The sequence below is a fragment of the Cryptotermes secundus genome, unplaced genomic scaffold (genome assembly GCF_002891405.2).
Source record: "Cryptotermes secundus unplaced genomic scaffold, Csec_1.0 scaffold26, whole genome shotgun sequence".
NCBI lineage: Eukaryota > Metazoa > Arthropoda > Insecta > Blattodea > Kalotermitidae > Cryptotermes > Cryptotermes secundus.
Genome location: NW_019743656.1, coordinates 4165476 through 4184023, shown reverse-complemented (window position 1 = coordinate 4184023; position 18548 = coordinate 4165476). Strand labels below are relative to the sequence as shown.

General features: G+C 41.1%; 1 protein-coding gene across 7 annotated transcripts in view; it reads left to right on the top strand.

Moving 5' to 3' along the window:
* Positions 1–18548, top strand: part of LOC111874180 — an 801454-nt gene that overhangs the window by 451130 nt on the left and 331776 nt on the right. Inside the window, exon 2 of one of the 7 annotated variants that reach the window (XM_033755361.1) lies at positions 13143–13242. The exons of the other annotated variants lie outside the window; for them this stretch is intronic. The gene's annotated coding sequence lies outside the window, so the exon portion shown is untranslated. The remainder of the gene's footprint in view (positions 1–13142; positions 13243–18548) is intronic. 7 annotated transcript variants of the gene reach the window in all.

Sequence of the window (18548 nt, the reverse complement as noted above, 5' to 3'; positions counted from 1 at the left end):
TAGTGTAGTCGATATAGCGACTGACTACGGGCTGGAGGACCAAGGGGTCGGAATTCGAGTCCCGGTGGGGGCACGAATTTTCACTTCTACATGTCTTCCAGACCGGCTCTGGAGTCCACGCAACCTCTCATCCAATCGATACCGGTGGCTCTTTCCCCGGGGGTAAAGCGGCAGGGGTCTGAAGCTCACCACTCACCTCCATCTAGTGGCGATGTGCTTAATTAGTTAAGTACGGACAACTTTACCTTTTATAAATCTTCGGACTAATGTACTAACTCCATAAAATTATGTTTCATTATACAACATCAATACAGATTCCCAATATCAATACTAAATGATTTCTTGAAGTTTTTGGGGTCATGTGAAACACGGAGACGGTTAAACAGAAAAACGAACACGACCTCCCCATTATGTGTTCATGTTACGTATTCCGAGGAAGTAAAGTATATAAACATTTTAAGTTGAAACCATGAAAACCGCAGCTCGAGAGACAGAGTTGTACAGGTAGCAACATCTGTTAGATAAACACTGAACTAATGGGAGACTGTTATTGTAAGTTGAAGTGCACTTTGGTTGTATGATCTGATGTGAGTTTGACACAGTCGCCTGGAGGCAGCCGGCACTTTTTGTTTTTTTGAAAACATCCGATATATTCAATATAACCTAAATTAATCTGCATTGATCGTAATTATTCATGAGAATCTGATGGTCGCTCAGCTGATCAAATTCCTCTCCGTTTCTGGGAACCCGAAAGTTCCTTACCATGAGATTTCATGTCTTCGGGGATGTGGCGCTGATTCGTCTGGTAGAAAATTACCAGTGTTTCGAAGGAATGTGGTGCCTCTACCCGCAGGGTATTTTTATTGTATTCTGTTTGTTTCTAGGGTAGGATAAGACTGACTTCCTTGGTACTTAGGCCTCATTTTGGCCTATTGTAACATCGTATGAGATCAAAGACGCGTTTGGTGGAATGAGAATTGGGAGGGGAAATCAAGGTACTCGGAGAAAACCTTAACTAGTGCTACTTTATTGACTGAAAATTCCACATTAATTGATCTAGGATTGAAAGCGGGTCGCCATGTTGAAAATCCTGCGACCGGTAATGGCACGACTCATCTTCACTGTAGATGAATACGAGTTCCCCCGAAACGTCTGCTAACACTCTACCAGACCTTCTTTTGTCACATTCCAGAGCAGAATAGCCTTCTGTCACTACCGCGTTCCCTACAATCCCTCTGTACCAATCTATCACGGACCACACATCCTTATACGCTGTTTTTCTGAGACCCATTTTAATATTATATAGTCCTTCTGCATCTAGATCTACGAATTTACTCTGCCTTCAGCTGGGCCACAATCTTTTATGTGTTTCCGAATAGTACGTCAAAGTCTGAGAACACGTGTAATATTCCAGTTGTTTTCCTGCCAGGTGTCGTTAGTTCAACCTAGAGGACCACCGCTTGCCGGCTGTCTGGCCTCTACCTCTTCTAGAGATTGTTCCCATTCTCAATCTCAACACTACATGGAGACGTAACATAACGAAGTAAGGTCTGAGTTTCTCAGAGAGGCGATTCTGTGTAATTGTCTTTATTCCACGAGGGGATCGCACTCCTTTGCGTGAATGAGATTATCGTCTCGTCCTTAAGGCAATAAAAAAATTTCGAACAAAAATATTAATTCAACTACACGAAAGAGAAATAAGGAAAAAATTTGTTTATATAGATGTTAATAAAATTATATATGTCATCCTTCGCCCCAACTGTTAGCAGAAGCAATTGACGTCAATGAGCAACCTAGCACAGCGGTATCTCTCACGACAGATATTCGGGAGGTGCTCGTTCGAATCTCGGCTGGACACCGGTTATCCTGACTGTGGTTTTGCATGGCTTTTGATGTCTATCCAGCAAATACCGCAATTGCTTCTCGATGAGGCCACAACAGCATCTCCAGTTCATCATTCATCCATCATACAACCGCCCGACTCCGTACAGTCTGGTACTGACAGCGTCAGATTAACATCGCGAAGAAGCCAATCCGATTGGCCGGACCGCAGCCTCTAGCCTGATTGTCGTACTGCCCTATATTGGAACCGCTGTTTTGTTCTATTGACTCTATTTTCTCCGCATAAGAAGGTAAAAAATAAAGTACCTGTGCCTAATTAGTTAAGCGCCATGTCATGAATAAGGGGCACGCGATAGTGTAGTTGGTTGAGGCAGTATGCTACAAGCCGGAAGTTGGAGGGTTCGATTCCCGATGAGGTAATTTTTTCAATTAACATAATCCTCCTAACCGCACTATGGCCCTGAGGTTGACTCAGCCTCTAAGAGAAATGACTATCAGGAGTCTTCCTGGGGCTAAAAGGCGGCCAGCACGTAAGGCTGACAACCAAACCGCCATCTGTGAGCCGATTGTCTAGATAAAATATGGGATCCTCGAGGTCTCACGCCCCTATGAGCCTCCACGGCCTGTTACAGGATAGCTTTACTTCTTTTTTACCTATGCCGTGAAGACGTATGGGGGAGTGGAATTATAGCTCCATAATTTTTTACCTGGGCTCTAGATGGACGTAAGTGGTGAGCTTCACGCTTCGACCGCTTTACTACTGGGAAAGAGCCCCAGGTGTCCATTGGATAGGAGGCTAGGTGGGGCCCAGAGCCAGTCTGGACACCGTGGAGAAGAGAAAAATCTTGTTCTTTCTGTTGTTCGCTATACCGAGTGAGCCATCAAGACTCTTCTGCATTGGAGATGGGGGCAACAGTTTCGTCTGAAATTTCGGTAAACATCAACCTGGCTGTATGATGCTGTGCTGCAGAAGACAGTAAATTTTCGAGACGTCATTTTGCGTGGAGCATCTCCTTCTGTATACGGGTACTTAAAGGACATCCCAAATGGACGAGACAGGACGTCAGGCTCTATTAGCTACTGCGCATGCTTCATATCTGAGACGCGTCCATCTGGAAAACCGGCTGAAGCCGAGAACCTGCAAGTTTGTTTGTGACTGTGCTCTGTCTGTCCGGAGATTACAGAACTCACCTCTAGATTCTCTGCATAGATTCATTCGTAGTCATTGTTCATATCCACTCAGGTATCTCAACAACTAAACTAACCCTAATGTAGTAGAAACCTGTAGTCGCTTAGCTGGTGAAGATATTCCCCACCTTTCATGAAACTGTAAATTATGTTACCGGCTACACAAAGAGCGACTTTCTCAAGCTCTTGTCCATGAAGTGGTATTTAAGGTTTTCTCACCGGTGGTTGGGAAGAGTACGTACTAGCTTCTGGGATGTAATACCGTGTGGTTCGTTGAAAGTCAACGTGAAGGAGGAACATCGCCTCCATCTGTAGCATTATTCGACTCTGAAGATGGAAGTAATGTGTTCCTCCGAATCGTCAGTTGACTTTTAACGGACTACATGGCGTTATATCACAAAATATAGTACTCTATTCCGTGAAGATTCATTTTAATATTATTCTCCCACCTACTCCAAGTTATTATATGTTATCCTTCATTTAGATTTTCCAACAAAACTTTGTATATATTTATGATATTCCTTATATGTGCTATAGTTAGCTCTATCGTTTAATAATTTCAGAGAACTTAATATTTTCACTTGTATTAGTGACTCTCGATGGGGTTTTGGATAATTGGATTTATTGAACTCTTAGCAGATCCGTGACTACCAGTAATTTTAACAGTATCACCGACTTACACACTCCAAATATCTACACATAAATGTTTCTCAGTCTTTACTAGACATTTCCTGGTAACGACTTCTAACAATGGCTGTTCCTCTCTTTCCATGCTCAAGTCCTCTCTGAATGACGGCTCCCTTCCAACTGATACTAAGAGTCAGAGACCGAATTACTTCGTTGTGCGCACACTGTTGCCGCCGGAACCTGTTTCTTTGCGATCGTTGCTTAGAAACGGCTCTACACGCTAATATATAATTTGTTTTAAGTCAAGTTATAGTAAACTTTCTCCTGAATACTGACAACGTAATTAAGATAACTATAAAATGAAAGTGAAAACAAAGACGCTTCAAGAGAGTGCATCTAGATGGGCACAAGACGGATACATATTGAGTGAAAAAGAGCCACTTACAGACAAAATAAATTATGACGAGTTCCGGAGTATGTTGAGGAGTAGGCACTCATCAGTTCCAAGTATGATATATTAAAGATCTACGCCACTTCATTTGTAAATTTGTCGCTGCGCCTAACCCTCTAAAGATTAAATAACTTCTAAATAATATATACAAATCCAGTTCGCACCTCGCAGGAAACACATTACGTCTACGCTACAGAGACCAACCGGTTAATGCTGTTTAGGGAAACAGTCGCTGTTTATTGTGAGAACCATACGGAACGTATAGAGTTTTAGCACGTTAACGCAGGTGATATATATATAGTACCCACTGCGCTCTAAAGGGACAATAAAGCGTTACGTATGAAGATGTATGGGAACGTGGAGACATGACTCCACGCATTCTTACTGTCGCCTATAGATACAGGTGAGTGATATGCTTCACGCTTGGCCCGCTTAACCCCCTGCACCCACTAGGAGCCGTGGTAGCGTAGTCGGCATAGCGACTGGCTACGGGCTGGACGACAGAGGGTTCGGAATTAGAGTCCCAGTGTGATCAAGAATTTTCTCTTCTCCAAATCGTCCAAACCGGCTCTGTGGTCCACCCAACCTCCTATCGAATGGATACCGGTGGCTCTTCCCTTTGGGGTAAAAAGGCAAGGGCGTGAAGCTGACCACCCACCTGCATCTAGTGCCGAGGTCAAGAAAATATGGATCTATACATCCATTCCCCATAGATCCTCATGGCGTAGTGTTTAATTCGTTGAGCACAGGGACAGCTTTGCCTTTTTTCCCCACTGGGTAAGAGGCTTGTTGGGTCTCAGAATCAGTCTGTACACTATGAAGAGAGAAATATGTTGCTATTGTCGGAAATAGAACAATTCCTCGGCCGTCCCGCTGATAGGCTACTCACTATATTGACTGAGCTATGACACTATTTCTCGGTTTAAGTAAGTCGATACATCGATTCGCCCGGAACGATAGGTTTCGTTGTGGACCAGGCAGAGAAATATTTCTACTGCACGCAGAGGAGGCCATTATAAAGGCTTTTAATTACGCTGATGAGATCAAATGGGGAACTTGGGTGGCCAAACAGAAAGAGTTTGACAAGAGGGGAAGAAAGAGAGATAGGAAAAGCAGAACGGAAAAGAAAAAGAAAACAAATTGAATCAACATGTGAGATAGTTAAAGCAAACTAGAGAAATAAATTCTTAAATGAATTAAAATTGAAGAAAGACAAACTGAAAAGAGCAAAATGAATGAAGGGAATAAGACGATTCAGTATTCTTAGATTTGACTCAATGAAGTCAGGTAGTGTCGTTAAGAAACCAGTTTAAAGAACTCCTTCACTCAAGTGAGAGAACAGTAGCACAGCTGATAAGGTATAAAGCCTTAGGAACATAGAATAATGTTAAAAAAGTTTGTTGGGTTTCGTATAGTCACAACGGTGACCATGATAGACCGAGCTTATAGGATGCGACTCCGTGTACTCTGGTAGAATTTTACAGACGTTTCAGAGGAACATAAATTCTCCATCTTCATTGTCGGAAAGTAAGTCAAGAAAGCAAGCAACAAACAGAAGTCTTAGAACCCTGTAGATGGAAGCAGTACGTTCATCCAAAAGTCGGCGAGCTTCTGTAGTAAGAATCATAAATGCAGCAAAAAAGTGAGTGAGAGAAAGAAGGGAATAACTAGACAAAGATATAAAAGGAGAATGAAAAACTGTACGGTATATTCATGAATTCCTGGAAACCAGTGGTGTAAGGTTCTCGAGAGTCTCGTGTCTCTAGATGAAAATGCATGATATGCTTTGAGCCGGAGTCTGTCACGTGGGAACAAAGATAATATTTCTTTCTTTAGACGCGAAATTCCCTACATATCCCCCCCCCCTGACACTTGCATTCATAATAGCCGAGTGGAAATATGCGGTTGAGGAATTCATTTTTCTTATCACTATGGTCTCTGGTTCATTCCTTCCGCTTATCCGTCGTCTTGAGACTGCAGAAGTCACAGAATTGTCTATTCCTTTGTGGCGCCTATCATACGACGCTGTGAGTAGCTAGACTATACAGCGTCGCGTGTTGGAATGATAGATGAATGTTCCTACAAAAGCCTGTGACTGTGTTCTATTTATTACGCGTATACATTTCCTTTACACATTGTCCGTTTTATTCCGTATTTTTAAAATACACGACGTTTCGGAAGAGGCCATTTATTTTCGATTGTTTATATATGAATACGAAGGTGGATTCTGCTTCTGAAACGTCGTAAATTTTAAATGTACTTAAGACTATTGATAATGCCCAGCATAAATTTTATAAAAGATGACAGAATTGGAAAGCATATAAAAGGACCGGTGGTGGTCTCATAGAGGTATTATCCTAGAATAGTGTAGGCATGGAGGCACTAAGGAAAGCCACGGAAAACAAGTCACATTAGTCAGTGTGCCGACCGAGACTTGAACAGAGCTCCTGACGAATGGGGTGTAGAGCGCTAGCGCTGCGGTAACCACGTTGCTGAGAATTGTATGTCAACGAAATAAATGGTAAAGAATTATTATTTCTTTTTGGGGAACATCGGATGTCTGATTGTCATCAAATCAGCTTATTGTGAACTGTTATAAGAAGCTGATACCGATATTGCTCGGAGCTGAGTCCATCTTGAGAAGCCGCCAGCCACTCAGCTACTGAAGAATTTCGGTACATTTTATGGAACCCGAATGTTCATTGCCGTGTTCACAAGAGCCCACCACTGGTCTCTAACCTGAGCCGGGCGAATCGAGTCCATAATACCCTATTTTATTTCCATAAAATTTATATTAATATTGTCCACCCACTTACGTCTTTGTCTTCCTGACGGTCTCTTTCCTTCTGGCGTTCACACGAGTATTCTATATATATTCCTCTTCTTCCCCAATTCGTGCTATATGCCTTACCCATCTCTTCCTCCATGACTTGGTCATTGTAATTATACTTGGCGAAGGGACAAGTTATGAAGCTCCTCATTGCGTAGTTTCCTCCAACCTCCCGTCACTTCATCCCTCTTCGGTACAAATATTATCTTCGTGGTGCCCCAGAAGTCTTAAATCCAAATAACCGTTTAATGTATACGGAACTGAATTTTAAGTTAATTTGATGTTTAAGAATAAAATGAAATAAGTGATGTCCAAAANGGAAATTTTAGAAATTATGGCCGTTATTTTAAACTTCTTACATATTTCGAAATTTTCGCTAACGTTTATTTTGAAGAATATAACCCATGTAAGATTTGAGGCTTTCACGGAGGTGACTATGAAGAAACCAGTCTTCTGGGATTTGGCACCGTGCATACGTGGTGTCAACCGACGTTTCGGAGGAACGTATCGCCTCCATCTTCAGGGTAGAAGGAAAAATATAAGAAATCCGCAAGCGAAGATGGAGGCGATACGTTCCTCCGAAACGTCGGTTGACACCACGTATGCACGGTGCCAAATCCCAGAAGACTGGTTTCTTCATAGTCACCTCCGTGAAAGCCTCAAATCTTACATGGGTTATATTCTTCAAAATAAACGTTAGCGAAAATTTCGAAATATGTAAGAAGTTTAAAATAACGGCCATAATTTCTAAAATTTCCATTTAATTCTGTCATGTTACATGTTTCGACACTTTGTGTCATAATCCGATATACACATTTGCCTAGCCACTTGGTATTCAATTGTCCCATCTTCCGGAAAGAGTAAAAAACTATAAGCTCCACAAAATAAAAATAAGCGCTATTTGCATTCTTCCCATAAGCGCTTAAGTGTGTATTGATTTAACATACAAACCCAATTGGGGCCTACATAATGGTAATTGCTTCGAATTGTTTTGTTTGTTTATCCCTGATAGTGATTATATTTGTACAACCCTCAACAGGAGATGACAGGAGAAATTAGCTAAATAATCTAACACGGCCTGTTGCCACACGATAACGGACAGCTGAGCATCAATACAGCGAAACAGAGGGCATGTGAAACAGGCCGATCCTAATGTCCAGGTCATGCGTTTGTTCACACGGATGTCACTGAAACGGAAGTGAGTATACCCCGCAAATATGCTGTACACTCGAATGGAAGTTTTGCGAACAGAATTTTAACGTATAATTCCTAATACGTCACGCATCAAAATGAATTTAACTTTTTAACCCTTTAAACAACTTCTGCATTTTGCCTAAACATTGTGTAACCATCGTTTTCGTGTAATTCGGGATAAATTTGTAGAATTTGTAGCTGTCACGGAGAATACATGCGCTGAACATAATTCTGTATTCTGGAATAAACACCATGTAGTCTGTTCTTTTACCCTGAAGATGGAGACGACATGTTCCTCCGAAATTTCTGATTACTTTCAACGGAAAACATGGTCTTATGTCCCGGAAATTAGAACTTTATATAACAACAGGTGTGAAACCTCAAAACCTAAATAAGTGCTAAAACATTCACGGGCGATCAACCTTGATAATACTGAGTTAAAAACCAGGGTTTCGGAAATCTCTTCAGTCTCCATCATCAGGGTCTCCATCATCTCCTAACGTTGGTTTTTAATTCAACGTTGACACGCCTGATAGCCCAAGAAGATTTTAGCTCGAAATAAGCAGGATTTACTTCCTAAAATAATTTCGGAATGTAATATTGAGAAGCCTCCATTTCTATTAATAATTTTATTATGTATAAGAATTTATAATCTATTTAAAATAAGTGCATGGCGTTTAATATAATTTCAGAACATTCATGTAAATAAGATAGCGCTCTCAACTATAAAAGTTTACTTTCAAAAACGAAACCCAAAATATAACCTTAGAAAGTTTACAATTTTTTTTATTAAAAGTAAACCAAAAATCCTAATATTTTAAAAAGTGAAACCGGAAGCATAAATTTCTTGTTGGAAGGAAATTTTGAAGTTAGGCTTTGGGTCTTGTGTTTTTCTTAAATAGGCTTCTGAAGTTGGCAGCATTAACGTGGCAGACAACATTGCAGTGACATTGAAAATTTTTTTATTGCTAGTTAGGTGGGACTAAGTCCCTTGTACTGCGGCCACTTCTGGCCTATTGTACCAGCCCCAGATGATAGGTGAGGGTGATTGTGGAGCAATTGGTGGAATGAAGATTGGCAGGGGAAACCGAAGTACTCGGAGAAAACCTGCCCCAGCGCCACTTTGTCCACCACAAATTCCACTTGACCTGACCCGGGATCGAACCCGGGCTGCCGCGGTGGGAAGCCAGCGACTAACCGCTTGAGCTATGGCGCGGCCTACAGCGAAAGTTGCTTGAGGCTCTAAGCCTATAGCGACATATGAATAGAAAGTTACATGGATATATGGCGCAAATAATATCTGTTTTTACAATACACTAATTCAGTTTAGCAAATTTTGTTACGTTAAGGTCACTGTAACAGTAAAGTCCTACGTCTTTTTCATTTTGATAAGGATATTTATAGGTCTAATTGGTGTAACGACTATGCAGAAGCCGGACGGAAATATGAAAAGGGGAAAAGAAATATTCACATTCAATCGGAGCCTATTCGCTCGTTCAATAAACGGCACAAAATCGCATTATTAAAACTTACAGCTTACAACTGGAACATGCCCATTTATTTTCATCTATGTATACATACACGCACACACACACACACACACACTCATATATATATGCACGTATATATATGCTTATATAAAAGAACTTACATTCGTATTTGGCCGATGAAACTAGAGTCAATATTTTGCTACCAAGTTTTAATGAGTGTGTACAGAACTCTGTCAAAACCTGACTAAACTTTTAGCTATTAGAAGACGCAACACTGACAGTGCGTTCGCAATGAAAGATAAAAATAAAATCTACCAATGCCATGTTGCATTATTGCGTACAGGAGGTAGAACGTCACGCGTTGTTAACCACGACACCAAAACCGAAATTGAAACATCTCGACACGTGTTCATATCTTTGCTTACATCAACCTACTCGTTGCAGTAAAAGAAGCAGCTGTCGCTGTGCTTAATTAATTAAACACCACAACACGAAGACGTATAGGGGAGCGGAGGTATAGCTCCATTCTTGTCCTCGGCAGGTGGAAGTAAATGGTGAGATTCACGCACCGGCCGAGGAAAGAACCCACGGTACTCACTGGATAGGAGGCTGGATGGGTTCCAGAGCCGGTCTGGATGCTCTGGAGAAGAAAGTAATCCCTATTGCCTGAAATTGAACCCTGGCCGTCCAGCCCGCACCAGATCGCTATACCGACTGAGCAATCGCGGCTGTTGCTGAGCATATATTTATGTACTTATCAATCAGTGAAAAGTCCTTTAAGATTTCATCGTGCTAATGACTTTCTTTGCTTTCTCCCTAATCTCTTCCAGTCCTACATGACAACGAATGGTTCATCGTATCTGACAATTAACATCATCTCCCACGAATAACACAGAAAAATATTGAATCTTAAACCGTCTCCTTTATGTAGTGTACTACAAGCAGAAATAGCAAACAAACTCCGTGACTTGAGTCCTCAAGCGAGCTATACCGACCGAGCGACCGCCGCTTATCGACGAAGTTAGTGCCAACTTTAGCGGATAGCGGGTGTCAGGTGGTCAGCACAACCGATCCCCACGGCCGTTAATTTCAGTTTTCTAGACTGGAGCCGATATTTCCTTGAAATAGCTCCTCAGTTATCCTCGCGAGTCTGGGTGGACCCCGTTCCAGACCCACTACTTCTCAGAGAATCTGGTAGCGCCGGGAATTGAAACCGGGACCACAGGATCTGTAGCCAGAAACTGACCACTAGACCACAGAGGCGGTCATGTACTGCACTAAACTTCACGTGTCCACATCTGAATGTTATCAGTATTTACAGAATAGACACGATACGCTGAAACAAAAGACTGCTCGCTCATTCGTGACCTGCTACATAAATTACGTACAAGCAATGTGTTGAGGCTCGACAGTTAGTAGCTATGGTAACCTGGCAGCGCATAATGATGCTTCCGGTTTATTTAAGCTCTCATGGATATATACTCTATAGTGTTGAATGTTGGGCTAATTAGTCAATGATGAATCTTAACGGATGTGAATAGAAGTGGTCAAGGCCTATTCATCAGTGTTGTCCTGCTTTAGGAAGCGCCTCAGTCAGTATCACTCGTTTTCTGGTCAAGGTTCGGATCAAGGACTTCCCAAAATGTGAGCGAGGACCTTCACCGCCTCAGCTGACTTCCTCCGTGTTCAGTTTAAATATGAAATATTGATCTAGCACGTAGATCTGTGAAGGGAATTGTATATTTTAATTAGATTTGTTACGTTATAATATGATTTGTCAGATTAAGATCAAACCGAAAAGATATTTCCCAACAGAACTGCAAACTTAAATATTGCCGCCACAATTCTTTGGTATCAGTTTTGAGGTAAAACAGCTTTGGTGTTTGTCTTGAGGTTTGTCTCCTTGGCAACAAGTGACGAGTGGGGCACTTGCAGTAATGAGGCTCCTTTCCGGTACGATGTGACAGTTATTAAGCAACAACACAAACGCATTTCGAATATCTAAATAATTTGTTAACGAACAGGTGGCATTTGTATTTCTCAATTGGTCCTCGCCAGCACAGTCGTTTTTGGTTTCGGGTCTCTTCGGAACCCATGACCATAAATTTGTTCTTTTCAGACTTTCACGTGTTTTGAGACTGGGCCTCCTCCTTGATAAGAAGAGGGGTCTCACTACTAGTGGTCACTCCCCCTATACTGGAGAGTGATTTAATTGGCTTTCACTCTCACTCACTCACTCACCACCACTCTCCTCCACTCTCCATTTCAAAATTCAGAGTGAAAGTTACTTTACCGTTTTTTTTTTGCAACTGAACCCTTGCGATAATAGACCTTGTGTAACATCCTATCTCGGCATTCCCTTGGAGGAACTGAGGAGAGACACGAACATCTTCAGAATAATCTGTGTCCCGACCGGGATTTGAAACTGAAATCTTCTGAACACCTTCTCAGTGTTCTCGGTAAATGTTTATGTTATACGTGCGTCAGAGAGTGGACGGTGTGCAGAATAATTAGATGATGAAGAGCTGAATGATGATATACGCTCTTCTGGGAGACGTAGCAGCAAATGAAATAACCGCGTTCGTGTAAATACAGAATGTCATGGTTAGTGTGCATGCAATTCTCTAAGGACCGCTCACACATAGACACTTCTGTATGACACTTGATGTTAAAAGGGTCACGTAGTGCCAGTTTATCATTTCTGTTAGGTTAGATAGGCAGCTGCTGTCATCTAGTGGAAAGAAATCCATTTACGGGATTGCTGTAACAATCTGTACACTTCCTCAGAATCGTCCATGGAAGTTTAGGAGTGTCCAGCTGATAATCGTCTGTAAAGCTGAATACGGTATATATTGGCACGTCTGTGATCACCGTTGTGTTCTCTCTACGCAAGCGTTTGTAATTTATCAAACTATCACCATGAAGCGCCAAGGTCTTAAATTATTATTATAAAATATATGTCGTACTCTTCCGTTTTCGTAACATGACTTTAATAATAAGAGATTAATTATTAATATCTAAGAAAAACTTTTTATTAATATGTTATATTAAGAGAAAATAAAAGCACCTATTACGTTAATATTTATATTTAATGAGCAAGAATACTCAGTACTAACACCTATTTTTAATAGTAAGTAAAATGTTTATTATATCAGTTGTTAGTATTAATGAAAAAGAAAATATATTATTAATGACAAATAAGAATAATTATTATGTTAATAATAATTATTAATTGTCGATAGCTAAGTCTTTGTTTCTGCAAGTGCACTAACTGAAGCAAAAATATATTGCAGAAAACTGAGGAACTTCTTAGGGGAATGAAATATATAATTCTATTGATAACATTATCGTAATATATGTCTTCATTAAGCACGTGAAGCACGGCCAGTTTTAAGAGATTATTATATGTTTATCGTTTAGTCCCTAAGTGTACACTTTTAAAACTACTTCAGAGATTTGTCTTGCAAAAATAGGGCACTCACTTAGCTATTTAACATGAGTACTGTATGTATACTTTCAGGACCTGCCTTCAGTGATACTCTACATTTTCATGGTCTCAGCTTCGGTGACATTCTAGTAAAATTCCTGTAACACATTCAGCGTTTCAGTAGTACAAGGAGGTACGTCTGTGTGTGATTTTCATGTCCCCCACGATTTCGAACACTGCCCTAGAGTTGGATGTGTATATTTTCACGCATAACCTCCCTGACCTTTGGACTTAGACCCATCTAGTGCAAGCACAGCCCTAAGTTTCTGTGTGTATAGTTCTACAATCTTCTTGCAAGGATCCTTGGTGGCAATATTGCTTTAAATTTGTGTGTATGTATTTTAAGGTGTAATTTCCCTAACCTTCACATTAAGCCCCATGTATTCCAAGCACAATCATGGATGTATGTGTAAACACTTCCAGAGTAAATACCCATGAAATTCTTGCAAAGAATCTTTAGTGCAGTCATTGCTTTTGAGGTGTATGTGTATATTTTGAGATATAATCTCCCTAACCTTCAGAATAGACCCTCTCTGCTTCAGTAATTACATTGAATTTGTGTGTATATTATTGCACAATACATATCTATTATCATTCAAAGGGCATGGAGTAGTCGTTGCTCTGGGGATTTCTGCTTATATTCTCATAACCTCCCGTGATCTTCTTGCAAAAGTTTCTTGCAATGCTACAGCTGTCCTAATTTTGCTTTTGTATTCAATAATAAACGTCCATAGTTCCATATAAACTTCCGGTATCTTTACTTGAGCACATTTCATCATCTGACGAATATTTTCAACATATATCTCTCTCCACATTAATTCAATAAAGTGTCGCGTGAAGAAGCATGGTTTGAAGACTGTGTTTAGTAATATTTTTAACGATTGGACCCTCATGGTTTTTGCTTGAAGAAGTCTCGAATATCAGTGGGGTACGTATGTGTGAAATTTCCACGTCCCAAACCTCCGTGATGTGTTGACAAAACCAAAGCAATCCACGACCCTCTGCGTCGTGTCTCGCTCTGCGAAGCTCTGAATGGCTTTTGTTGGGCTGATGTATGGAGCTGGAAATTTTTTTTTCGAAAAGAAAAGGTCATAAGAATATGAATGCGTGAGCGCCATTAACATAATGATTTTTGTTAACAGTGGTATCAAGATGCTATTTCTAATTAATGAGAAGTACATAACATGATATTGAAGAACTGGTGTTCTTTTGAGATCTTCATTTCTCTTCATTTATAAGTAACAAATGCCTTATTTCATGGTTGTCGATTCCCATAAAGCTGAGAGGTTTGGCTGTATGCAACTGAAATGTCTTGATTTTGAACGGGGAATAACTTCGTTTCTTTTTATTACTTACCATGTCACAGTATTTAAACGTCGCATTTATTTGATTGTTATAATTAGCCAATAAACAATTATATTGCTGTTAACATTTAACTACAGCGTTTATAAATCAACTCCTGAAGTAATCACTGACTTCATTGAGCTGAAGCCTTCCTGAGATGTCACCAATTGTGCAGCTACTCAAGAATTTCCCAGGAATTTAAGAAACACGAAGGTTCATTTCCGTGTTCACAAGAGCCCTCCACTGGTCTCTATCCAGGTTCAGATCAATGCAGTCAATACCAACCCATCCTTTTTCTCTAAGATCAATTTTATTATTATTCACCCACCTACGTCTGGGCCTTTTTAGTGGTCTTTCCTTGTGGCTTTCCCACCAGTATTCTATATGCATTCCTATTCTCCCCAATTCGTACTGCATGCTCTGCCCATCTCATTCTCTTTTGCCTGATCATTCTAATTATACTTGCTGAAGAGTACAGTTCATGAAACCCTCAATATGTAGTTTTTTCCGAAGTAATACGTAATTTTCTTAATTCAGGGTTAAGGGAACCACTAGCTTCTCTGTTTTAAAAGTTAATTGCCACAGACAAATTTCATTACGAACTTTTTATATTTGTTAGCAGCGCTCCTCGTGGCCACAGAAGAATTGCGAAGAATCATTTTGGCAGGGAACCGTAAATATTGCCACAGAAACTTGAACCTTATTCATTGTGCTTCCATTTGTGATATCGGAACTGAATTGCTTGTAAACAAATCATATCTTGCAGAACGTGGTTTATTATCCAGGTCTTTGCGTTTATATAGTCAACAGATTTACAGCTATTTGGAATAAAACTTGCATTCAGTTAAATCCATGTGACCACTAATCAGGCACGAGAAGGAAACGCGTTGCCTGAAGTAAAGAAGGTAAGCTGAAGTTATCCTTACGAAGAATTAAGAAAAAAGGCATGAAGACGCATAGGGAATTGGAGATATAGATCTATCACTGTTAACCTAGACACCAGATGAAAGTGAGTGGACAGCTTCATGTCTCGGCCGTTTTACCACCTCCCCCCAGGTTAAAGAACCCGAAAACCCACAGTGTAAGAAGGTACGTGTAGATGGGCTCCGGAGCCAGTCTGGACGCTATGGGAAAAGAGACGCCTCTGTCCCTGACGGAAATCGAACCCCGATTCCTCGGCCGTCGATCCCGTAGTCTGTTTACTATAGTGACTCATCTATTGCAGCTCATCTGAATTTTCTGAGTCGTAATATTACGATAAACAGGGAATACAATGAGCTCAAGAGCATAAAGCCGAAGCTTATTGCCGCAAATGAACCTACAGTTAATGTTTATTAAAATCTTGGATCTTTGCACCGTGTCCGTCCATATAAATACTGCCTCCATCTTCGGGTTTGAATTGAGTACAGAGTGTCATAGCTTCTGTTCCAACAGAACCACGAAAGGAAAAGGTGGGGTTGATTTCCGTTCCTGGTCAGTAGAAATAGTTGGTACGGATATTAACTGTTCTCTTCTTTGAAAGGTGATCGGCTCGAATCTCGGCAGGGGCACCAGCTATGTTGACTGACTCACTCCAGACAAGTGCCTGGGTAGTACCTAGATTCGAATACGACAGTTTTCTAACCGATTCGTCGTTCATATATTGACGTACTTATTGGAGGGTTTTCTCTTTCCTTACCGGCAGTGTCGCAAGGTAACCCACAACAATATTAAACATCTATACTTATTTTAAGGAAAGGGACCTCTAGAAAGACCAAGACATAGGTGGTTGAACAATATTAAAATGGATCTTAGAGAGATAAGATGGGATGGTATGGAATGGGTCGATCTGGCTGGGGATAGGGACCAATGAAGGGCTCAGGTGAACGCGGTAATGAACCTTTCGGGTTTCGTAAAATTCTGGGAAGTTCATGAGTAGCTGTACAATTGGCGGCTTTTCAAGAAGGGCTCAGCTCCATGAGTGAATGTGTGAATCTTATTCTTATTTACCATTAAGGCCGTGCCATAGCTCAGGCGGTCAGTCGCTGGTTTCCCACCGCGGTGTCTCGTGTTCGAACATGTGGAATTTATGGTGGAAAAAGTGGCATTGGGTCAGGTTTTCTCCAAGTACTTCGGTTTCCTCTGTCAATTCTCATTTCACCGACTGCTCCACACTCATCATCATCATTTATCATCTAGGGCTGGTACGACAGGCCAAACAAAGGCCGACGTACCAAGTGGACTCAGTCTCACCTCACCCCAAGAAATAAAAAAAAAAACATCATTACCTTTCGATTTGGAACATGTAAGCATTCCCTCCACTTTGTGAATATTATCCGAGCTCTTTTTTTCATTGACTGTTGCTATGGAAACCATCTGCCGGTTATAGGAAAGCTCCCGTTCACTTTCCAATCAGATGATCAAACAGGAACATTTCACGTCAGAATTTGTTGCGTTTAAATTTCATACTGTGTCCATGTAGCCATGAAAAACGGCCGACTAAACAAATAATAGGGGAAGTTCGTACAATATGGCTTTATGATTGGTCTTGTATTTATATACCGGTATTATAAAATTAATGAAGTAGTTTTCAGACTTCATTTCTGTTTACTTTGGGTGAGAAGTTCGTTAATTATCACAGCAAATATTTTAAATGTACATGTATGTGCCATTTAATTGTTTGCCGCATGATTAAATACCGCGTAAGGTGGCAAAATATCGAAACTAGATGAAAAGCAAATTCTGTTGATTTCAGGCTTTCACTCTGGTTAACTGTGGATGTTAATTCGACTCAATAAAGTTTATAACGTACGCATGTGGGAAATACTGCAGACGTTTCGGAGATACTCTTCTTCAAGATGTGGATATATAGGGAGGTTTATTTCCTATGAATATTTAAGTTAATAACAGAGCTGGGATAATGTAGTCAGTATAGCGACTAGCTACGGTCTGGACGACCGAGGGGTCGGAGTTCGAGTCCCGATAGGGTTAAGAATTTTCTCTTCTTCAAGTCGTCCGGACTGGCTTTGGTGTCCACACAGCCTCCTATCATAAGGGGGCAAAGCGGTCATGACGTGAAGCTTACCACTCACCTCCAGCTAGTGTCGAGGTGAAGAAAATGTGGATCTATATATCCGCTCCCCCATACGTCTTCATGGTATAGTGCGTAATTACTTCAGCACAAGGACAGCTTTTTTTTCATTGACACTACAGCCCTAGTGGGCCTAGGCCTACCTTCATGAACTTCTCCGTTCATTTCGGTTTTTCTAGATCTTACACATTCGGTAGGACTCCTTGGGCGGGTGATCAGCTCGTCGCAAGGCCTCTACCTGTACACAAAAACAGAAAAACCCAGACACACAAACTAAACATCCATGCCCTGAGTGGGATTCGAAACCACGATCCCGGTTTCCAAACGAGCGAAGACAGTACATGCCTTAGACCGCTCGGCTACCATGACCAGCAAGGACAGCTTTACCTCTACTTAAAAGAACCGCCGTCCCCTGGGGGTGAAGAGAGTTGGAATATTTATTTCCTGACACAAATTTCACCGTTCCTGTTGGTCCGAATGGGGCACCAGAACCCACTTATCCTCTATGGCTCTCTTGAAAACAAAGCTGTGCGTACATATATACTCGCGTGCCCTTCACAATTTGACCCTGAATAATGGCAGTTCGTTTTGTTTCATGATACTCGAACTGGCGAGATGTCAGTATTGCCTATACGCCCGATGGATGGGCAGTCAGTGATAAAGTCTTCAGTGTTCCTTGTCGTGACACAAGCTGAACTGAAACCAAATTTATAAGCCTATAAACTGCCTAATATATTATTAAAAGTGTTATTTTTCGGGAAGGGGACACGCTGTAGCGTAGTTGGTTGAGGCACTATGCTACAAACCGGAAGGTCGCGGGTTAGATTCCCGAGAAGATCATTGGATTTTTCAATCGAACTAATCTTTCCAGCGTACTATGGCCCTGGGCTCGACTCACCCTCTAATAGAAATGAGTACCAGGAATGAATTAAATAATTTTCCTTGGGCATAAAGCGCGGCCGGCGCGTAAGGCTTACAAATTTACCGCCATCTCAGCCGATTGGTTACAAAATATGGGGGCCTCG